The 19,933-nt window shown below is 24.4% G+C and overlaps 37 non-coding genes across 37 annotated transcripts in view; all 37 read right to left on the bottom strand.

Moving 5' to 3' along the window:
• Positions 1-113: 113 nt before the first annotated feature.
• Positions 114-222, bottom strand: LOC145758182 (U6 spliceosomal RNA). The gene has a single exon (XR_014286175.1). It is a non-coding gene; the product is annotated as a U6 spliceosomal RNA (small nuclear RNA).
• Positions 223-660: 438 nt separating this feature from the next.
• LOC145757794 (U6 spliceosomal RNA) lies at positions 661-769 on the bottom strand. Its single transcript, XR_014285811.1, has one exon. It is a non-coding gene; the product is annotated as a U6 spliceosomal RNA (small nuclear RNA).
• Positions 770-1,212: 443 nt separating this feature from the next.
• Positions 1,213-1,322, bottom strand: LOC145758066 (U6 spliceosomal RNA). Its single transcript, XR_014286067.1, has one exon. It is a non-coding gene; the product is annotated as a U6 spliceosomal RNA (small nuclear RNA).
• A 440-nt stretch (positions 1,323-1,762) lies between these two features.
• On the bottom strand, positions 1,763-1,871 carry LOC145758091 (U6 spliceosomal RNA). The gene has a single exon (XR_014286089.1). It is a non-coding gene; the product is annotated as a U6 spliceosomal RNA (small nuclear RNA).
• Positions 1,872-2,299: 428 nt separating this feature from the next.
• Positions 2,300-2,408, bottom strand: LOC145758181 (U6 spliceosomal RNA). The gene has a single exon (XR_014286174.1). It is a non-coding gene; the product is annotated as a U6 spliceosomal RNA (small nuclear RNA).
• A 438-nt stretch (positions 2,409-2,846) lies between these two features.
• On the bottom strand, positions 2,847-2,955 carry LOC145757793 (U6 spliceosomal RNA). Its single transcript, XR_014285810.1, has one exon. It is a non-coding gene; the product is annotated as a U6 spliceosomal RNA (small nuclear RNA).
• A 443-nt stretch (positions 2,956-3,398) lies between these two features.
• Positions 3,399-3,508, bottom strand: LOC145758126 (U6 spliceosomal RNA). The gene has a single exon (XR_014286122.1). It is a non-coding gene; the product is annotated as a U6 spliceosomal RNA (small nuclear RNA).
• A 440-nt stretch (positions 3,509-3,948) lies between these two features.
• On the bottom strand, positions 3,949-4,057 carry LOC145758090 (U6 spliceosomal RNA). The gene has a single exon (XR_014286088.1). It is a non-coding gene; the product is annotated as a U6 spliceosomal RNA (small nuclear RNA).
• A 438-nt stretch (positions 4,058-4,495) lies between these two features.
• Positions 4,496-4,604, bottom strand: LOC145757928 (U6 spliceosomal RNA). Its single transcript, XR_014285936.1, has one exon. It is a non-coding gene; the product is annotated as a U6 spliceosomal RNA (small nuclear RNA).
• A 443-nt stretch (positions 4,605-5,047) lies between these two features.
• Positions 5,048-5,156, bottom strand: LOC145758060 (U6 spliceosomal RNA). Its single transcript, XR_014286061.1, has one exon. It is a non-coding gene; the product is annotated as a U6 spliceosomal RNA (small nuclear RNA).
• Positions 5,157-5,599: 443 nt separating this feature from the next.
• LOC145757947 (U6 spliceosomal RNA) lies at positions 5,600-5,708 on the bottom strand. The gene has a single exon (XR_014285954.1). It is a non-coding gene; the product is annotated as a U6 spliceosomal RNA (small nuclear RNA).
• Positions 5,709-6,151: 443 nt separating this feature from the next.
• On the bottom strand, positions 6,152-6,260 carry LOC145757962 (U6 spliceosomal RNA). The gene has a single exon (XR_014285968.1). It is a non-coding gene; the product is annotated as a U6 spliceosomal RNA (small nuclear RNA).
• A 443-nt stretch (positions 6,261-6,703) lies between these two features.
• On the bottom strand, positions 6,704-6,812 carry LOC145757946 (U6 spliceosomal RNA). The gene has a single exon (XR_014285953.1). It is a non-coding gene; the product is annotated as a U6 spliceosomal RNA (small nuclear RNA).
• A 443-nt stretch (positions 6,813-7,255) lies between these two features.
• LOC145757961 (U6 spliceosomal RNA) lies at positions 7,256-7,364 on the bottom strand. The gene has a single exon (XR_014285967.1). It is a non-coding gene; the product is annotated as a U6 spliceosomal RNA (small nuclear RNA).
• Positions 7,365-7,807: 443 nt separating this feature from the next.
• Positions 7,808-7,916, bottom strand: LOC145757945 (U6 spliceosomal RNA). The gene has a single exon (XR_014285952.1). It is a non-coding gene; the product is annotated as a U6 spliceosomal RNA (small nuclear RNA).
• Positions 7,917-8,359: 443 nt separating this feature from the next.
• LOC145757802 (U6 spliceosomal RNA) lies at positions 8,360-8,468 on the bottom strand. The gene has a single exon (XR_014285818.1). It is a non-coding gene; the product is annotated as a U6 spliceosomal RNA (small nuclear RNA).
• Positions 8,469-8,910: 442 nt separating this feature from the next.
• Positions 8,911-9,019, bottom strand: LOC145758004 (U6 spliceosomal RNA). Its single transcript, XR_014286009.1, has one exon. It is a non-coding gene; the product is annotated as a U6 spliceosomal RNA (small nuclear RNA).
• A 438-nt stretch (positions 9,020-9,457) lies between these two features.
• Positions 9,458-9,566, bottom strand: LOC145757699 (U6 spliceosomal RNA). Its single transcript, XR_014285721.1, has one exon. It is a non-coding gene; the product is annotated as a U6 spliceosomal RNA (small nuclear RNA).
• Positions 9,567-10,009: 443 nt separating this feature from the next.
• LOC145757753 (U6 spliceosomal RNA) lies at positions 10,010-10,118 on the bottom strand. The gene has a single exon (XR_014285772.1). It is a non-coding gene; the product is annotated as a U6 spliceosomal RNA (small nuclear RNA).
• Positions 10,119-10,556: 438 nt separating this feature from the next.
• LOC145757919 (U6 spliceosomal RNA) lies at positions 10,557-10,665 on the bottom strand. The gene has a single exon (XR_014285928.1). It is a non-coding gene; the product is annotated as a U6 spliceosomal RNA (small nuclear RNA).
• A 439-nt stretch (positions 10,666-11,104) lies between these two features.
• On the bottom strand, positions 11,105-11,213 carry LOC145758116 (U6 spliceosomal RNA). Its single transcript, XR_014286112.1, has one exon. It is a non-coding gene; the product is annotated as a U6 spliceosomal RNA (small nuclear RNA).
• A 442-nt stretch (positions 11,214-11,655) lies between these two features.
• Positions 11,656-11,764, bottom strand: LOC145757966 (U6 spliceosomal RNA). The gene has a single exon (XR_014285972.1). It is a non-coding gene; the product is annotated as a U6 spliceosomal RNA (small nuclear RNA).
• A 438-nt stretch (positions 11,765-12,202) lies between these two features.
• On the bottom strand, positions 12,203-12,311 carry LOC145757712 (U6 spliceosomal RNA). Its single transcript, XR_014285734.1, has one exon. It is a non-coding gene; the product is annotated as a U6 spliceosomal RNA (small nuclear RNA).
• A 442-nt stretch (positions 12,312-12,753) lies between these two features.
• On the bottom strand, positions 12,754-12,862 carry LOC145757752 (U6 spliceosomal RNA). The gene has a single exon (XR_014285771.1). It is a non-coding gene; the product is annotated as a U6 spliceosomal RNA (small nuclear RNA).
• A 442-nt stretch (positions 12,863-13,304) lies between these two features.
• Positions 13,305-13,413, bottom strand: LOC145757840 (U6 spliceosomal RNA). Its single transcript, XR_014285855.1, has one exon. It is a non-coding gene; the product is annotated as a U6 spliceosomal RNA (small nuclear RNA).
• A 440-nt stretch (positions 13,414-13,853) lies between these two features.
• Positions 13,854-13,962, bottom strand: LOC145757812 (U6 spliceosomal RNA). Its single transcript, XR_014285828.1, has one exon. It is a non-coding gene; the product is annotated as a U6 spliceosomal RNA (small nuclear RNA).
• A 442-nt stretch (positions 13,963-14,404) lies between these two features.
• LOC145757839 (U6 spliceosomal RNA) lies at positions 14,405-14,513 on the bottom strand. The gene has a single exon (XR_014285854.1). It is a non-coding gene; the product is annotated as a U6 spliceosomal RNA (small nuclear RNA).
• Positions 14,514-14,942: 429 nt separating this feature from the next.
• LOC145758184 (U6 spliceosomal RNA) lies at positions 14,943-15,051 on the bottom strand. The gene has a single exon (XR_014286176.1). It is a non-coding gene; the product is annotated as a U6 spliceosomal RNA (small nuclear RNA).
• A 438-nt stretch (positions 15,052-15,489) lies between these two features.
• On the bottom strand, positions 15,490-15,598 carry LOC145758104 (U6 spliceosomal RNA). The gene has a single exon (XR_014286101.1). It is a non-coding gene; the product is annotated as a U6 spliceosomal RNA (small nuclear RNA).
• Positions 15,599-16,039: 441 nt separating this feature from the next.
• Positions 16,040-16,148, bottom strand: LOC145758034 (U6 spliceosomal RNA). Its single transcript, XR_014286037.1, has one exon. It is a non-coding gene; the product is annotated as a U6 spliceosomal RNA (small nuclear RNA).
• Positions 16,149-16,577: 429 nt separating this feature from the next.
• LOC145758157 (U6 spliceosomal RNA) lies at positions 16,578-16,686 on the bottom strand. Its single transcript, XR_014286151.1, has one exon. It is a non-coding gene; the product is annotated as a U6 spliceosomal RNA (small nuclear RNA).
• Positions 16,687-17,128: 442 nt separating this feature from the next.
• On the bottom strand, positions 17,129-17,237 carry LOC145758186 (U6 spliceosomal RNA). The gene has a single exon (XR_014286178.1). It is a non-coding gene; the product is annotated as a U6 spliceosomal RNA (small nuclear RNA).
• Positions 17,238-17,676: 439 nt separating this feature from the next.
• On the bottom strand, positions 17,677-17,785 carry LOC145757792 (U6 spliceosomal RNA). Its single transcript, XR_014285809.1, has one exon. It is a non-coding gene; the product is annotated as a U6 spliceosomal RNA (small nuclear RNA).
• A 443-nt stretch (positions 17,786-18,228) lies between these two features.
• On the bottom strand, positions 18,229-18,337 carry LOC145757685 (U6 spliceosomal RNA). The gene has a single exon (XR_014285708.1). It is a non-coding gene; the product is annotated as a U6 spliceosomal RNA (small nuclear RNA).
• A 438-nt stretch (positions 18,338-18,775) lies between these two features.
• On the bottom strand, positions 18,776-18,884 carry LOC145757936 (U6 spliceosomal RNA). Its single transcript, XR_014285944.1, has one exon. It is a non-coding gene; the product is annotated as a U6 spliceosomal RNA (small nuclear RNA).
• A 437-nt stretch (positions 18,885-19,321) lies between these two features.
• LOC145757791 (U6 spliceosomal RNA) lies at positions 19,322-19,430 on the bottom strand. The gene has a single exon (XR_014285808.1). It is a non-coding gene; the product is annotated as a U6 spliceosomal RNA (small nuclear RNA).
• Positions 19,431-19,870: 440 nt separating this feature from the next.
• The window catches only part of LOC145757801 (U6 spliceosomal RNA), a 109-nt gene continuing 46 nt past the window's right edge, over positions 19,871-19,933 (bottom strand). Inside the window, exon 1 of the small nuclear RNA XR_014285817.1 lies at positions 19,871-19,933. This exon is cut by the window's right edge and continues 46 nt beyond it. This is a non-coding gene — a small nuclear RNA (U6 spliceosomal RNA).

Here is a 19,933-nt window from a genome sequence, read left to right as displayed (position 1 = left end):
TGTAGTGTGCTTTTATATTATGCTGTAACGATTATCGCCTAAACTAGTTAAAATTTCATTTAGAAATCACAAATTTGTTTTTTAAATTAAAAAAATTATTTTTCAACGGTAATAAAAATATGGAACGCTTCACGAATTTGCGTGTCAACTTTGCGCAGGGGCCAAGCTAATCTTCTCTGTATCGCTCCAATTTTAGTATATGTACCGCTATTAAGCAAGTACGTTTACCTTGGTAAATAAAGTCACATTTAATCAAAATCACTTTTAATATCTTCGGTTTGTTACAGACGAAAATTCTATACTTGCGACCATCACAAGTGTTTGGAGGAATTTTATTGTTTTTATTATTAAAACTCATTTTTTTCTTTATCATGTGATGTCAATAAAATTGTTATTGTCTTAGTATCTGTTTTGTTTGATATAATTTTTTTCAATATTTTTACTTATAGCTTTTTTGTACAATTTTAATAATACATTTTTGTTTAAATTTTTTTTTAACTTATTTAATATCAAATAATTTTAAACCATAATTTATTTATCAAATAAATCTAGTTTGTTTTTATATTATGCTGTATCGAGTATCGCCTAAACTAGTTAAATTTTCATTTAGAAATCACAGATTTGTTTTTTAAATTAAAAAAACTTATTTTTAACGGTAATAAATATATGGAACGCTTCACGATTTTGCGTGTCATCCTTGCGCAGGGGCCATGCTAATCTTCTCTGTATCGTTCCAATTTTAGTATATGTACCGCTATTAAGCAAGTACGTTTTCTTTGGTAAATAAAGTCACATTTAATCAAAAGCACTTTTAATATCTTCGCTTTGTTACACACGAAAATTCTATACTTGCGACCATCACAAATGTTTGGAGGAATTTTATTGTTTTTATTATTAAAACTCATTTTTTTCTTTATCATGTGATGTCAATAAAATTGTTATTGTCTTAGTATCTGTTTTGTTTTATATAAATTTTTTCAATTTTTTTACTTATAGCTTTTTTTGTACAATTTTAATAATACATTTTTGTTTAAATTTTTTTTTAACTTATTTATTATCAAAGAATTATAAACCATATTTTATTTATCAAATAAATCTAGTTTGTTTTTTTATATTATGCTGTAACGATTATCGCCTAATCTTGGTTAAATTTTCATTTAGAAATCACAGATTTGTTTTTTCAAATTAAAAAAATTCTTTTTGAACGGTAATAAAAATATAAAACGCTTCATGATTTTGCGTGTCATCCTTGCGGCAGGGGCCATGCTAATCTTCTCTGTATCGTTCCAATTTTAGTATATGTACCGCTATTAAGCAAGTACGTTTACTTTGGTAAATAAAGTCACATTTAATCAAAAGCACTTTTAATATCTTCGCTTTGTTACACACGAAAATTCTATACTTGCGACCATCACAGATGTTTGGAGGAATTTTATTGTTTTTATTATTAAAACTCATTTTTTTCTTTATCATGTGATGTCAATAAAATTGTTATTGTCTTAGTATCTGTTTTGTTTTATATAAATTTTTTCAATTTTTTTACTTATAGCTTTTTTTGTACAATTTTAATAATACATTTTTGTTTCAATTTTTTTTTAACTTATTTAATATCAAATAATTTTAAACCATATTTTATTTATCAAATAAATGTAGTTTGCTTTTATATTATGCTGTAACGATTATCGCCTAAACTTGGTTAAATTTTTCTTTAGAAATCACAGATTTGTTTTTTAAATTAAAAAAACTCTTTTTCAACGGTAATAAAAATATGGAACGCTTCACGAATTTGCGTGTCATCTTTGCGCAGGGGCCATGCTTATCTTTTCTGTATTGTTCCAATTTTAGTATATGTACCGCTATTAAGCAAGTACGTTTACCTTGGTAAATAAAGTCACATTTAATCAAAAGCAATTTTAATATCTTCGGTTTGTTACAGACGAAAATTCTATACTTGCGACCATCACAAGTGTTTGGAGGAATTTTATTGTTTTTATTATTAAAACTCATTTTTTTCTTTATCATGTGATGTCAATAAAATTGTTATTGCCTTAGTATCTGTTTTTTTTATATAATTTTTTTACTTATAGCTTTTTTTGTACAACTTTAATAATACATTTTTGTTTAAATTTTTTTTTAACTTATTTATTATCAAAGAATTTTAAACCATATTTTATTTATCAAATAAATGTAGTGTGCTTTTATATTATGCTGTAACGATTATCGCCTAAACTAGTTAAAATTTCATTTAGAAATCACAAATTTGTTTTTTAAATTAAAAAAATTATTTTTCAACGGTAATAAAAATATGGAACGCTTCACGAATTTGCGTGTCAACTTTGCGCAGGGGCCAAGCTAATCTTCTCTGTATCGCTCCAATTTTAGTATATGTACCGCTATTAAGCAAGTACGTTTACCTTGGTAAATAAAGTCACATTTAATCAAAATCACTTTTAATATCTTCGGTTTGTTACAGACGAAAATTCTATACTTGCGACCATCACAAGTGTTTGGAGGAATTTTATTGTTTTTATTATTAAAACTCATTTTTTTCTTTATCATGTGATGTCAATAAAATTGTTATTGTCTTAGTATCTGTTTTGTTTGATATAATTTTTTTCAATATTTTTACTTATAGCTTTTTTGTACAATTTTAATAATACATTTTTGTTTAAATTTTTTTTTAACTTATTTAATATCAAATAATTTTAAACCATAATTTATTTATCAAATAAATCTAGTTTGTTTTTATATTATGCTGTATCGAGTATCGCCTAAACTAGTTAAATTTTCATTTAGAAATCACAGATTTGTTTTTTAAATTAAAAAAACTTATTTTTAACGGTAATAAATATATGGAACGCTTCACGATTTTGCGTGTCATCCTTGCGCAGGGGCCATGCTAATCTTCTCTGTATCGTTCCAATTTTAGTATATGTACCGCTATTAAGCAAGTACGTTTTCTTTGGTAAATAAAGTCACATTTAATCAAAAGCACTTTTAATATCTTCGCTTTGTTACACACGAAAATTCTATACTTGCGACCATCACAAATGTTTGGAGGAATTTTATTGTTTTTATTATTAAAACTCATTTTTTTCTTTATCATGTGATGTCAATAAAATTGTTATTGTCTTAGTATCTGTTTTGTTTTATATAAATTTTTTCAATTTTTTTACTTATAGCTTTTTTTGTACAATTTTAATAATACATTTTTGTTTAAATTTTTTTTTAACTTATTTATTATCAAAGAATAATAAACCATATTTTATTTATCAAATAAATCTAGTTTGTTTTTTTATATTATGCTGTAACGATTATCGCCTAATCTTGGTTAAATTTTCATTTAGAAATCACAGATTTGTTTTTTCAAATTAAAAAAATTCTTTTTGAACGGTAATAAAATTATAAAACGCTTCATGATTTTGCGTGTCATCCTTGCGGCAGGGGCCATGCTAATCTTCTCTGTATCGTTCCAATTTTAGTATATGTACCGCTATTAAGCAAGTACGTTTACTTTGGTAAATAAAGTCACATTTAATCAAAAGCACTTTTAATATCTTCGCTTTGTTACACACGAAAATTCTATACTTGCGACCATCACAGATGTTTGGAGGAATTTTATTGTTTTTATTATTAAAACTCATTTTTTTCTTTATCATGTGATGTCAATAAAATTGTTATTGTCTTAGTATCTGTTTTGTTTTATATAAATTTTTTCAATTTTTTTACTTATAGCTTTTTTTGTACAATTTTAATAATACATTTTTGTTTCAATTTTTTTTTAACTTATTTAATATCAAATAATTTTAAACCATATTTTATTTATCAAATAAATGTAGTTTGCTTTTATATTATGCTGTAACGATTATCGCCTAAACTTGGTTAAATTTTTCTTTAGAAATCACAGATTTGTTTTTTAAATTAAAAAAACTCTTTTTCAACGGTAATAAAAATATGGAACGCTTCACGAATTTGCGTGTCATCTTTGCGCAGGGGCCATGCTTATCTTTTCTGTATTGTTCCAATTTTAGTATATGTACCGCTATTAAGCAAGTACGTTTACCTTGGTAAATAAAGTCACATTTAATCAAAAGCAATTTTAATATCTTCGGTTTGTTACAGACGAAAATTCTATACTTGCGACCATCACAAGTGTTTGGAGGAATTTTATTGTGTTTATTATTAAAACTCATTTTTTTCTTTATCATGTGATCTCAATTAAATTGTTATTGTCTTAGTATCTGTTTTGTTTGATATAATTTTTTTCAATATTTTTACTTATAGCTTTTTTGTACAATTTTAATAATACATTTTTGTTTAAATTTTTTTTTAACTTATTTAATATCAAATAATTTTAAACCATAATTTATTTATCAAATAAATCTAGTTTGCTTTTATATTATGCTGTATCGATTATCGCCTAAACTAGATAAACTTTCATTTAGAAATCACAGATTTGTTTTTTAAATTAAAAAAACTCTTTTTCAACGGTAATAAATATATGGAACGCTTCACGATTTTGCGTGTCATCTTTGCGCAGGGGCCATGCTAATCTTCTCTGTATCGTTCCAATTTTAGTATATGTACCGCTATTAAGCAAGTACGTTTAGTTTGGTAAATAAAGTCACAATTAATCAAAAGCACTTTTAATATTTTCGCTTTGTTACACACGAAAATTCTATACTTGCGACCATCACAAATGTTTGGAGGAATTTTATTGTTTTTATTATTAAAACTCATTTTTTTCTTTATCATGTGATGTCAATAAAATTGTTATTGTCTTAGTATCTGTTTTGTTTTATATAAATTTTTTTAATTTTTTTACTTATAGCTTTTTTTGTACAATTTTAATAATTCATTTTTGTTTAAATTTTTTTTTAACATATTTATTATCAAAGAATTTTAAACCATATTTTATTTATCAAATAAATCTAGTTTGTTTTTTTATATTATGCTGTAACGATTATCGCCTAATCTTAGTTAAATTTTCATTTAGAAATCACAGATTTGTTTTTTCAAATTAAAAAAAATTTTTTTCAACGGTAATAAAAATATAGAACGCTTCATGATTTTGCGTGTCATCCTTGCGCAGGGGCCATGCTAATTTTCTTTGTATTGTTCCAATTTTAGTATATGTACCGCTATTAAGCAAGTACGTTTACCTTGGTAAATAAAGTCACATTTAATCAAAAGCACTTTTAATATCTTCGCTTTGTTACAGACGCAAATTCTATACTTGCGACCATCACAAGTGTTTGGAGGAATTTTATTGTTTTTATTATTAAAACTCATTTTTTTCTTTATCATGTGATGTCAATAAAATTGTTATTGTCTTAGTATCTGTTTTGTTTTATATAAATTTTTTCAATTTTTTTACTTATAGCTTTTTTTGTACAATTTTAATAATACATTTTTGTTTAAATTTTTTTTTAACTTATTTATTATCAAAGAATTTTAAACCATATTTTATTTATCAAATAAATCTAGTTTGTTTTTTTATATTATGCTGTAACGATTATCGCCTAATCTTAGTTAAATTTTTATTTAGAAATCACAGATTTGTTTTTTCAAATTAAAAAAATTCGTTTTCAACGGTAATAAAAATATAGAACGCTTCATGATTTTGCGTGTCATCCTTGCACAGGGGCCATGCTTATCTTCTCTGTATTGTTCCAATTTTAGTATATGTACCGCTATTAAGCAAGTACGTTTACCTTGGTAAATAAAGTCACATTTAATCAAAAGCACTTTTAATATCTTCGCTTTGTTACACACGAAAATTCTATACTTGCGACCATCACAAATGTTTGGAGGAATTTTATTGTTTTTATTATTAAAACTCATTTTTTTCTTTATCATGTGATGTCAATAAAATTGTTATTGTCTTAGTATCTGTTTTGTTTTATATAAATTTTTTCAATTTTTTTACTTATAGCTTTTTTTGTACAATTTTAATAATACATTTTTGTTTAAATTTTTTTTTAACTTATTTATTATCAAAGAATTTTAAACCATATTTTATTTATCAAATAAATCTAGTTTGTTTTTTTATATTATGCTGTAACGATTATCGCCTAATCTTAGTTAAATTTTCATTTAGAAATCACAGATTTGTTTTTTCAAATTAAAAAAATTCTTTTTCAACGGTAATAAAAATATAGTACGTTTCATGATTTTGCGTGTCATCCTTGCGCAGGGGCTATGCTAATCTTTTCTGTATTGTTCCAATTTTAGTATATGTACCGCTATTAAGCAAGTACGTTTACCTTGGTAAATAAAGTCACATTTAATCAAAAGCACTTTTAATATCTTCGCTTTGTTACAGACGCAAATTCTATACTTGCGACCATCACAAGTGTTTGGAGGAATTTTATTGTTTTTATTATTAAAACTCATTTTTTTCTTTATCATGTGATGTCAATAAAATTGTTATTGTCTTAGTATCTGTTTTGTTTTATATAAATTTTTTCAATTTTTTTACTTATAGCTTTTTTTGTACAATTTTAATAATACATTTTTGTTTAAATTTTTTTTTAACTTATTTATTATCAAAGAATTTTAAACCATATTTTATTTATCAAATAAATCTAGTTTGTTTTTTTATATTATGCTGTAACGATTATCGCCTAATCTTAGTTAAATTTTTATTTAGAAATCACAGATTTGTTTTTTCAAATTAAAAAAATTCGTTTTCAACGGTAATAAAAATATAGAACGCTTCATGATTTTGCGTGTCATCCTTGCACAGGGGCCATGCTTATCTTCTCTGTATTGTTCCAATTTTAGTATATGTACCGCTATTAAGCAAGTACGTTTACCTTGGTAAATAAAGTCACATTTAATCAAAAGCACTTTTAATATCTTCGCTTTGTTACACACGAAAATTCTATACTTGCGACCATCACAAATGTTTGGAGGAATTTTATTGTTTTTATTATTAAAACTCATTTTTTTCTTTATCATGTGATGTCAATAAAATTGTTATTGTCTTAGTATCTGTTTTGTTTTATATAAATTTTTTCAATTTTTTTACTTATAGCTTTTTTTGTACAATTTTAATAATACATTTTTGTTTAAATTTTTTTTTAACTTATTTATTATCAAAGAATTTTAAACCATATTTTATTTATCAAATAAATCTAGTTTGTTTTTTTATATTATGCTGTAACGATTATCGCCTAATCTTAGTTAAATTTTCATTTAGAAATCACAGATTTGTTTTTTCAAATTAAAAAAATTCTTTTTCAACGGTAATAAAAATATAGTACGTTTCATGATTTTGCGTGTCATCCTTGCGCAGGGGCTATGCTAATCTTTTCTGTATTGTTCCAATTTTAGTATATGTACCGCTATTAAGCAAGTACGTTTACCTTGGTAAATAAAGTCACATTTAATCAAAAGCACTTTTAATATCTTCGCTTTGTTACAGACGCAAATTCTATACTTGCGACCATCACAAGTGTTTGGAGGAATTTTATTGTTTTTATTATTAAAACTCATTTTTTTCTTTATCATGTGATGTCAATAAAATTGTTATTGTCTTAGTATCTGTTTTGTTTTATATAAATTTTTTCAATTTTTTTACTTATAGCTTTTTTTGTACAATTTTAATAATACATTTTTGTTTAAATTTTTTTTTAACTTATTTATTATCAAAGAATTTTAAACCATATTTTATTTATCAAATAAATCTAGTTTGTTTTTTTATATTATGCTGTAACGATTATCGCCTAATCTTAGTTAAATTTTTATTTAGAAATCACAGATTTGTTTTTTCACATTAAAAAAATTCGTTTTCAACGGTAATAAAAATATAGAACGCTTCATGATTTTGCGTGTCATCCTTGCACAGGGGCCATGCTTATCTTCTCTGTATTGTTCCAATTTTAGTATATGTACCGCTATTAAGCAAGTACGTTTACCTTGGTAAATAAAGTCACATTTAATCAAAAGCACTTTTAATATCTTCGCTTTGTTACACACGAAAATTCTATACTTGCGACCATCACAAATGTTTGGAGGAATTTTATTGTTTTTATTATTAAAACTCATTTTTTTCTTTATCATGTGATGTCAATAAAATTGTTATTGTCTTAGTATCTGTTTTGTTTTATATAAATTTTTTCAATTTTTTTACTTATAGCTTTTTTTGTACAATTTTAATAATACATTTTTGTTTAAATTTTTTTTTAACTTATTTATTATCAAAGAATTTTAAACCATATTTTATTTATCAAATAAATCTAGTTTGTTTTTTTATATTATGCTGTAACGATTATCGCCTAATCTTAGTTAAATTTTCATTTAGAAATCACAGATTTGTTTTTTCAAATTAAAAAAATTCTTTTTCAACGGAAATAAAAATATAGAACGCTTCATGATTTTGCGTGTCATCCTTGCGCAGGGGCCATGCTAATCTTCTCTGTATCGTTCCAATTTTAGTATATGTACCGCTCTTAAGCAAGTACGTTTACCTTGGTAAATAAAGTCACATTTAATCAAAAGCACTTTTAATATCTTCGCTTTGTTACACACGAAAATTCTATACTTGCGACCATCACAAATGTTTGGAGGAATTTTATTGTTTTTATTATTAAAACTCATTTTTTTCTTTATCATGTGATGTCAATAAAATTGTTATTGTCTTAGTATCTGTTTTGTTTTATATAAATTTTTTCAATTTTTTAGTTATAGCTTTTTTTGTACAATTTTAATAATACATTTTTGTTTAAATTTTTTTTTAACTTATTTATTATCAAAGAATTTTAAACCATATTTTATTTATCAAATAAATCTAGTTTGTTTTTTTATATTATGCTGTAACGATTATCGCCTAATCTTAGTTAAATTTTTATTTAGAAATCACAGATTTGTTTTTTCAAATTAAAAAAACTCTTTTTCAACGGTAATAAAAATATAGAACGCTTCATGATTTTGCGAGTCATCCTTGCGCAGGGGCCATGCTAATCTTTTCTGTATTGTTCCAATTTTAGTATATGTACCGCTATTCAGCAAGTACGTTTACCTTGGTAAATAAAGTCACATTTAATCAAAAACACTTTTAATATCTTCGCTTTGTTACACACAAAATTTCTATACTTGCGACCATCACAAGTGTTTGGAGGAATTTTATTGTTTTTATTATTAAAACTCATTTTTTTCTTTATCATGTGATGTCAATAAAATTGTTATTGTCTTAGTATCTGTTTTGTTTGATATAATTATTTTCAATATTTTTACTTATAGCTTTTTTGTACAATTTTAATAATACATTTTTGTTTAAATTTTTTTTTAACTTATTTAATATCAAATAATTTTAAACCATAATTTATTTATCAAATAAATCTAGTTTGCTTTTATATTATGCGGTATCGATTATTGCCTAACCTAGTTAAACTTTCATTTAGAAATCACAGATTTGTTTTTTAAATTAAAAAAACTCTTTTTCAACGGTAATAAATATATGGAACACTTCACGATTTTGCGTGTCATCCTTGCGCAGGGGCCATGCTAATCTTCTCTGTATCGTTCCAATTTTAGTATATGTACTGCTATTAAGCAAGTACGTTTATTATGATAAATAAAGTCACATTTAATTAAAAGCACTTTTAATATCTTCGCTTTGTTACACACGAAAATTCTATACTTGCGACCATCACAAATGTTTGAAGGAATTTTATTGTTATTACTATTAAAACTCATTTTTTTCTTTATCATGTGATGTCAATAAAATTGTTATTGTCTTAGTATCTGTTTTGTTTAATATAAATTTTTTCAATTTTTTTACTTATAGCTTTTTTTGTACAATTTTAATAATACATTTTTGTTTAAATTTTTTTTTAACTTATTTATTATCAAAGAATTTTAAACCATATTTTATTTATCAAATAAATCTAGTTTGTTTTTTTATATTATGCTGTAACGATTATCGCCTAATCTTAGTTAAATTTTCATTTAGAAATCACAGATTTGTTTTTTCAAATTAAAAAAATTTTTTTTCATAGGTAATAAAAATATAGAACGCTTCATGATTTTGCGTGTCATCCTTGCGCAGGGGCCATGCTAATCTTCTCTGTATTGTTCCAATTTTAGTATATGTACCGCTATTAAGCAAGTACGTTTACCTTTGTAAATAAAGTCACATTTAATCAAAAGCACTTTTAATATCTTCGCTTTGTTACACACAAAATTTCTATACTTGCGACCATCACAAGTGTTTGGAGGAATTTTATTGTTTTTATTATTAAAACTCATTTTTTTCTTTATCATGTGATGTCAATAAAATTGTTATTGTCTTAGTATCTGTTTTGTTTGATATAATTTTTTTCAATATTTTTACTTATAGCTTTTTTGTACAATTTTAATAATACATTTTTGTTTAAATTTTTTTTTAACTTATTTAATATCAAAGAATTTTAAACCATAATTTATTTATCAAATAAATCTAGTTTGCTTTTATATTATGTTGTATCGATTATCGCCTAAACTAGTTAAACTTTCATTTAGAAATCACAGATTTGTTTTTTAAATTAAAAAAACTCTTTTTCAAAGGTAATAAATATACGGAACGCTTCACGATTTTGCGTGTCATCCTTGCGCAGGGGCCATGCTAATCTTCTCTGTATCGTTCCAATTTTAGTATATGTACAGCTATTAAGCAAGTACGTTTACTTTGATAAATAAAGTCACATTTAATCAAAAGCACTTTTAATATCTTCGCTTTGTTACACACGAAAATTCTATACTTGCGACCATCACAAATGTTTGGAGGAATTTTATTGTTTTTATTATTAAAACTCATTTTTTTCTTTATCATGTGATGTCAATAAAATTGTTATTGTCTTAGTATCTGTTTTGTTTTATATAAATTTTTTCAATTTTTTTAAATATAGCTTTTTTTGTACAATTTTAATAATACATTTTTGTTTAAATTTTTTTTTAACTTATTTAATATCAAATAATTTTAAACCATAATTTATTTATCAAATAAATCTAGTTTGCTTTTATATTATGCTGTATCGATTATCGCCTAAACTAGTTAAACTTTCATTTAGAAATTTCAGATTTGTTTTTCAAATTAAAAAAACTCTTTTTCAACGGTAATAAATATACGGAACGCTTCACGATTTTGCGTGTCATCCTTGCGTAAGGGCCATGCTAATCTTCTCTGTATTGTTCCAATTTTAGTATATGTACCGCTATTAAGCAAGTACGTTTACTTTGATAAATAAAGTCACATTTAATCAAAAGCACTTTTAATATCTTCGCTTTGTTACACACGAAAATTCTATACTTGCGACCATCACAAATGTTTGGAGGAATTTTATTGTTTTTATTATTAAAACTCATTTTTTTCTTTATCATGTGATGTCAATAAAATTGTTATTGTCTTAGTATCTGTTTTGTTTTATATAAATTTTTTCAATTTTTTAGTTATAGCTTTTTTTGTACAATTTTAATAATACATTTTTGTTTAAATTTTTTTTTAACTTATTTATTATCAAAGAATTTTAAACCATATTTTATTTATCAAATAAATCTAGTTTGTTTTTTTATATTATGCTGTAACGATTATCGCCTAATCTTAGATAAATTTTTATTTAGAAATCACAGATTTGTTTTTTCAAATTAAAAAAACTCTTTTTCAACGGTAATAAAAATATAGAACGCTTCATGATTTTGCGAGTCATCCTTGCGCAGGAGCCATGCTAATCTTCTCTGTATTGTTCCAATTTTAGTATATGTACCGCTATTAAGCAAGTACGTTTACCTTGGTAAATAAAGTCACATTTAATCAAAAGCACTTTTAATATCTTCGCTTTGTTACACACAAAATTTCTATACTTGCGACCATCACAAGTGTTTGGAGGAATTTTATTGTTTTTATTATTAAAACTCATTTTTTTCTTTATCATGTGATGTCAATAAAATTGTTATTGTCTTAGTATCTGTTTTGTTTGATATAATTATTTTTAATATTTTTACTTATAGCTTTTTTGTACAATTTTAATAATACATTTTTGTTTAAATTTTTTTTTAACTTATTTAATATCAAATAATTTTAAACCATAATTTATTTATCAAATAAATCTAGTTTGCTTTTATATTATGCTGTATCGATTATTGCCTAAACTAGTTAAACTTTCATTTAGAAATCACAGATTTGTTTTTTAAATTAAAAAAACTCTTTTTCAACGGTAATAAATATATGGAACGCTTCACGATTTTGCGTGTCATCCTTGCGCAGGGGCCATGCTAATCTTCTCTGTATCGTTCCAATTTTAGTATATGTACTGCTATTAAGCAAGTACGTTTACTATGATAAATAAAGTCACATTTAATTAAAAGCACTTTTAATATCTTTGCTTTGTTACACACGAAAATTCTATACTTGCGACCATCACAAATGTTTGAAGGAATTTTATTGTTTTTACTATTAAAACTCATTTTTTTCTTTATCATGTGATGTCAATAAAATTGTTATTGTCTTAGTATCTGTTTTGTTTAATATAAATTTTTTCAATTTTTTTACTTATAGCTTTTTTTGTACAATTTTAATAATACATTTTTGTTTAAATTTTTTTTTAACTTATTTATTATCAAAGAAGTTTAAACCATATTTTATTTATCAAATAAATCTAGTTTGTTTTTTTATATTATGCTGTAACGATTATCGCCTAATCTTAGTTAAATTTTCATTTAGAAATCACAGATTTGTTTTTTAAATTAAAAAAATTATTTTTCAACGGTAATAAAAATATAGAACGCTTCATGATTTTGCGTGTCATCCTTGCGCAGGGGCCATGCTAATCTTCTCTGTATTGTTCCAATTTTAGTATATGTACCGCTATTAAGCAAGTACGTTTACCTTGGTAAATAAAGTCACATTTAATCAAAAGCACTTTTAATATCTTTGCTTTGTTACAGACGCAAATTCTATACTTGCAACCATCACAAGTGTTTGGAGGAATTTTATTGTTTTTATTATTAAAACTCATTTTTTTCTTTATCATGTGATGTCAATAAAATTGTTATTGATTTAGTATCTGTTTTGTTTTATATAATTTTTTTCAATTTTTTTACTTATAGCTTTTTTTGTACAATTTTAATAATGCATTTTTGTTTAAATTTTTTTTAACTTATTTATTATCAAAGAATTTTAAACCATATTTTATTTATCAAATAAATCTAGTTTGTTTTTTTATATTATGCTGTAACGATTATCGCCTAATCTTAGTTAAATTTTCATTTAGAAATTACAGATTTGTTTTTTCAAATTAAAAAAATTCTTTTTCAACGGTAATAAAAATATGGAACGCTTCATGATTTTGAGTGTCATCCTTGCGCAGGGGCCATGCTTATCTTCTCTGTATTGTTCCAATTTTAGTATATGTACCGCTATTAAGCAAGTACGTTTACCTTGGTAAATAAAGTCACATTTAATCAAAAGCACTTTTAATATCTTCGCTTTGTTACACACAAAATTTCTATACTTGCGACCATCACAAGTGTTTGGAGGAATTTTATTGTTTTTATTATTAAAACTCATTTTTTTCTTTATCATGTGATGTCAATAAAATTGTTATTGTCTTAGTATCTGTTTTTTTTGAAATAATTTTTTTCAATATTTTTACTTATAGCTTTTTTGTACAATTTTAATAATACATTTTTGTTTAAATTTTTTTTTAACTTATTTAATATCAAATAATTTTAAACCATAATTTATTTATCAAATAAATCTAGTTTGCTTTTATATTATGCTGTAACGATTATCGCCTAATCTTAGTTAAATTTTCATTTAGAAATCACAGATTTGTTTTTTCAAATTAAAAAAATTCTTTTTCAACGGTAATAAAAATATGGAACGCTTCATGATTTTGAGTGTCATCCTTGCGCAGGGGCCATGCTAATCTTCTCTGTATTGTTCCAATTTTAGTTTATGTACCGCTATTAAGCAAGTACGTTTACCTTGGTAAATAAAGTCACATTTAATCAAAAGCACTTTAAATATCTTTGCTTTGTTACAGACGCAAATTCTATACTTGCAACCATCACAAGTGTTTGGAGGAATTTTATTGTTTTTATTATTAAAACTCATTTTTTTCTTTATCATGTGATGTCAATAAAATTGTTATTGATTTAGTATCTGTTTTGTTTTATTTAATTTTTTTCAATTTTTTTACTTATAGCTTTTTTTGTACAATTTTAATAATGCATTTTTGTTTAAATTTTTTTTAACTTATTTATTATCAAAGAATTTTAAACCATATTTTATTTATCAAATAAATCTAGTTTGTTTTTTTATATTATGCTGTAACGATTATCGCCTAATCTTAGTTAAATTTTCATTTAGAAATCACAGATTTGTTTTTTCAAATTAAAAAAATTCTTTTTCAACGGTAATAAAAATATGGAACGCTTCATGATTTTGAGTGTCATCCTTGCGCAGGGGCCATGCTTATCTTCTCTGTATTGTTCCAATTTTAGTATATGTACCGCTATTAAGCAAGTACGTTTACCTTGGTAAATAAAGTCACATTTAATCAAAAGCACTTTTAATATCTTCGCTTTGTTACAAACAAAATTTCTATACTTGCGACCATCACAAGTGTTTGGAGGAATTTTATTGTTTTTATTATTAAAACTCATTTTTTTCTTTATCATGTGATGTCAATAAAATTGTTATTGTCTTAGTATCTGTTTTGTTTTATATAATTTTTTTACTTATAGCTTTTTTTGTACAACTTTAATAATACATTTTTGTTTAAATTTTTTTTTAACTTATTTATTATCAAAGAATTTTAAACCATATTTTATTTATCAAATAAATGTAGTGTGCTTTTATATTATGCTGTAACGATTATCGCCTAAACTAGTTAAATTTTCATTTAGAAATCACAGATTTGTTTTTTAAATTAAAAAAACTCTTTTTCAACGGTAATAAAAATATGGAACGCTTCACGAATTTGCGTGTCATCTTTGCGCAGGGGCCAAGCTAATCTTCTCTGTAACGCTCCAATTTTAGTATATGTACCGCTATTAAGCAAGTACGTTTACCTTGGTAAATAAAGTCACATTTAATCAAAAGCACTTTTAATATCTTCGGTTTGTTACAGACGAAAATTCTATACTTGCGACCATCACAAGTGTTTGGAGGAATTTTATTGTTTTTATTATTAAAACTCATTTTTTTCTTTATCATGTGATGTCAATAAAATTGTTATTGTCTTAGTATCTGTTTTGTTTGATATAATTTTTTTCAATATTTTTCTTTATAGCTTTTTTGTACAATTTTAATAATACATTTTTGTTTAAATTTTGTTTTAACTTATTTAATATCAAATAATTTTAAACCATAATTTATTTATCAAATAAATCTAGTTTGCTTTTATATTATGCTGTATCGAGTATCGCCTAAACTAGTTAAATTTTTATTTAGTAATCACAGATTTGTTTTTTAAATTAAAAAAACTCTTTTTCAACGGTAATAAATATATGGAACGCTTCACGATTTTGCGTGTCATCCTTGCGCAGAGGCCATGGTAATCTTCTCTGTATCGTTCCAATTTTAGTATATGTACCGCTATTAAGCAAGTACGTTTTCTTCGGTAAATAAATTCACATTTAATCAAAAGCACTTTTAATATCTTCGCTTTGTTACACACGAAAATTCTATACTTGCGACCATCACAAATGTTTGGAGGAATTTTATTGTTTTTATTATTAAAACTCATTTTTTTCTTTATCATGTGATGTCAATAAAATTGTTATTGTCTTAGTATCTGTTTTGTTTTATATAAATTTTTTCAATTTTTTTACTTATAGCTTTTTTTGTACAATTTTAATAATACATTTTTGTTTAAATTTTTTTTTAACTTATTTATTATCAAAGAATTTTAAACCATATTTTATTTATCAAATAAATCTAGTTTGCTTTTATATTATGCTGTAACGATTATCGCCTAATCTTAGTTAAATTTTCATTTAGAAATCACAGATTTGTTTTTTCAAATTAAAAAAATTATTTTTCAACGGTAATAAAAATATAGAACGCTTCATGATTTTGCGTGTCATCCTTGCGCAGAGGCCATACTAATCTTCTCTGTATTGTTCCAATTTTAGTATATGTACCGCTATTAAGCAAGTACGTTTACCTTGGTAAATAAAGTCACATTTAATCAAAAGCACTTTTAAAATCTTCGCTTTGTTACAGACGCAAATTCTATACTTGCGACCATCACCAGTGTTTGAAGGAATTTTATTGTTTTTATTATTAAAACTCATTTTTTTCTTTATCATGTGATGTCAATAAAATTGTTATTGTCTTAGTATCTGTTTTGATTTATATAATTTTTTTACTTATAGCTTTTTTTGTACAACTTTAATAATACATTTTTGTTTAAATTTTTTTTTAACTTATTTATTATCAAAGAATTTTAAACCATATTTTATTTATCAAATAAATGTAGTGTGCTTTTATATTATGCTGTAACGATTATCGCCTAAACTAGTTAAATTTTCATTTAGAATTCACAGATTTGTTTTTTAAATTAAAAAAACTTTTTTTCAAAGGTAATAAAAATATGGAACGCTTCACGAATTTGCGTGTCATCTTTGCGCAGGGGCCAAGCTAATCTTCTCTGTATCGCTCCAATTTTAGTATATGTACCGCTATTAAGCAAGTACGTTTACCTTGGTAAATAAAGTCACATTTAATCAAAAGCACTTTTAATATCTTCGGTTTGTTACAGACGAAAATTCTATACTTGCGACCATCACAAGTGTTTGGAGGAATTTTATTGTTTTTATTATTAAAACTCATTTTTTTCTTTATCATGTGATGTCAATAAAATTGTTATTGTCTTAGTATCTGTTTTGTTTGATATAATTTTTTTCAATATTTTTACTTATAGCTTTTTTGTACAATTTTAATAATACATTTTTGTTTAAATTTTTTTTTAACTTATTTAATATCAAATAATTTTAAACCATATTTTATTTATCAAATAAATCTAGTTTGTTTTTTAAAATTATGTTGTAACGATTATCGCCTAATCTTAGTTAAATTTTTATTTAGAAATCACAGATTTGTTTTTTCAAATTAAAAAAATTCTTTTTCAACGGTAATAAAATTATAGAACGCTTCATGATTTTGCGTGTCATCTTTGCGCAGGAGCCATGCTAATCTTCTCTGTACTGTTCCAATTTTAGTATATGTACCGCTATTAAGCAAATACGTTTACCTTGGTAAATAAAGTCACATTTAATCAAAAGCACTTTTAATATCTTTGCTTTGTTACAGACGCAAATTCTATACTTGCGACCATCACAAGTGTTTGGAGGAATTTTATTGTTTTTATTATTAAAACTCATTTTTTTCTTTATCATGTGATGTCAATAAAAATGTTATTAATTTAGTATCTGTTTTGTTTTATATAATTTTTTTCAATTTTTTTACTTATAGCTTTTTTTGTACAATTTTAATAATACATTTTTGTTTAAATTTTTTTTTAACTTATTTATTATCAAAGAATTTTAAACCATATTTTATTTATCAAATAAATCTAGTTTGCTTTTATACTATGCTGTATCGATTATCGCCTAAACTAGTTAAACTTTCATTTAGAAATCACAGATTTGTTTTTTAAATTAAAAAAACTCTTTTTCAACGGTAATAAATATATGGAACGCTTCACGATTTTGCGTGTCATCCTTGCGCAGGGGCCATGCTAATCTTCTCTGTATCGTTCCAATTTTAGTATATGTACCGCTATTAAGCAAGTACGTTTACTTTGGTAAATAAAGTCACATTTAATCAAAAGCACTTTTAATATCTTCGCTTTGTTACACACGAAAATTCTATACTTGCGACCATCACAAATGTTTGAAGGAATTTTATTGTTTTTATTATTAAAACTCATTTTTTTCTTTATCATGTGATGTCAATAAAATTGTTATTGTCTTAGTATCTGTTTTGTTTTATATAAATTTTTTCAATTTTTTTACTTATAGCTTTTTTTGTACAATTTTAATAATACATTTTTGTTTAAATTTTTTTTTAACTTATTTATTATCAAAGAATTTTAAACCATATTTTATTTATCAAATAAATCGATTTTGTTTTTTTATATTATGCTGTAACGATTATCGCCTAATCTTAGTTAAATTTTTATTTAGAAATCACAGATTTGTTTTTTCAAATTAAAAAAATTCTTTTTCAACGGTAATAAAAATATGGAACGTTTCACGATTTTGCGTGTCATCCTTGCGCAGGGGCCATGCTAATCTTCTCTGTATCGTTCCAATTTTAGTATATGTACCGCTATTAAGCAAGTACGTTTACCTTGGTAAATAAAGTCACATTTAATCAAAAGCACTTTTAAAGTCTTCGCTTTGTTACAGACGCAAATTCTATACTTGCGACCATCACAAGTGTTTGGAGGAATTTTATTGTTTTTATTATTAAAACTCATTTTTTTCTTTATCATGTGATGTCAATAAAATTGTTATTGTCTTAGTATTTGTTTTGTTTGATATAATTTTTTTCAATATTTTTACTTATAGCTTTTTTGTACAATTTTAATAATACATTTTTGTTTCAATTTTTTTTTAACTTATTTAATATCAAATAATTTTAAACCATAATTTATTTATCAAATAAATCTAATTTGCTTTTATATTATGCTGTATCGATTATCGCCTAAACTAGGTAAACTTTCATTTAGAAATCACAGATTTGTTTTTTAAATTAAAAAAACTCTTTTTCAACGGTAATAAATATATGGAACGCTTCACGATTTTGCGTGTCATCCTTGCGCAGGGGGCATGCTAATCTTCTCTGTATCGTTCCAATTTTAGTATATGTACCGCTGTTAAGCAAGTACGTTTACTTTGATAAATAAAGTCACATTTAATCAAAAGCACTTTTAATATCTTCGCTTTGTTACACACGAAAATTCTATACTTGCGACCATCACAAATGTTTGGAGGAATTTTATTGTTTTTATTATTAAAACTCATTTTTTTCTTTATCATGTGATGTCAATAAAATTGTTATTGTCTTAGTATCTGTTTTGTTTTATATAATTTTTTTCAATATTTTTACTTATAGCTTTTTTGTACAATTTTAATAATACATTTTTGTTTCAATTTTTTTTAACTTATTTAATATCAAATAATTTTAAACCATAATTTATTTATCAAATAAATCTAATTTGCTTTTATATTATGCTGTATCGATTATCGCCTAAACTAGGTAAACTTTCATTTAGAAATCACAGATTTGTTTTTTAAATTAAAAAAACTCTTTTTCAACGGTAATAAATATATGGAACGCTTCACGATTTTGCGTGTCATCCTTGCGCAGGGGCCATGCTAATCTTCTCTGTATCGTTCCAATTTTAGTATATGTACCGCTATTAAGCAAGTACGTTTATTTTGATAAATAAAGTCACATTTAATCAAAAGCACTTTTAATATCTTCGCTTTGTTACACACGAAAGTTCTATACTTGCGACCATCACAAATGTTTGGAGGAATTTTATTGTTTTTATTATTAAAACTCATTTTTTTCTTTATCATGTGATGTCAATAAAATTGTTATTGTCTTAGTATCTGTTTTGTTTTATATAAATTTTTTCAATTTTTTTACTTATAGCTTTTTTTGTACAATTTTAATAATACATTTTTGTTTAAATTTTTTTTTAACTTATTTAATATCAAATAATTTTAAACCATATTTTATTTATTAAATAAATGTAGTTTGTTTTTTTATTATGCTGTAACGATTATCGCCTAAACTTGGTTAAATTTTTCTTTAGAAATCACAGATTTGTTTTTTAAATTAAAAAAACTCTTTTTCAACGATAATAAAATTATGGAACGCTTCACGATTTTGCGTGTCATCCTTGCGCAGGGGCCATGCTAATCTTCT

The sequence above is a fragment of the Corella eumyota genome, chromosome 6, assembly GCF_963082875.1.
Source record: "Corella eumyota chromosome 6, kaCorEumy4.1, whole genome shotgun sequence".
Lineage (NCBI taxonomy): Eukaryota > Metazoa > Chordata > Ascidiacea > Phlebobranchia > Corellidae > Corella > Corella eumyota.
The sequence above is the reverse complement of the archived record's forward strand: the minus strand, read 5'-3'. Positions and strand labels throughout refer to the sequence as shown.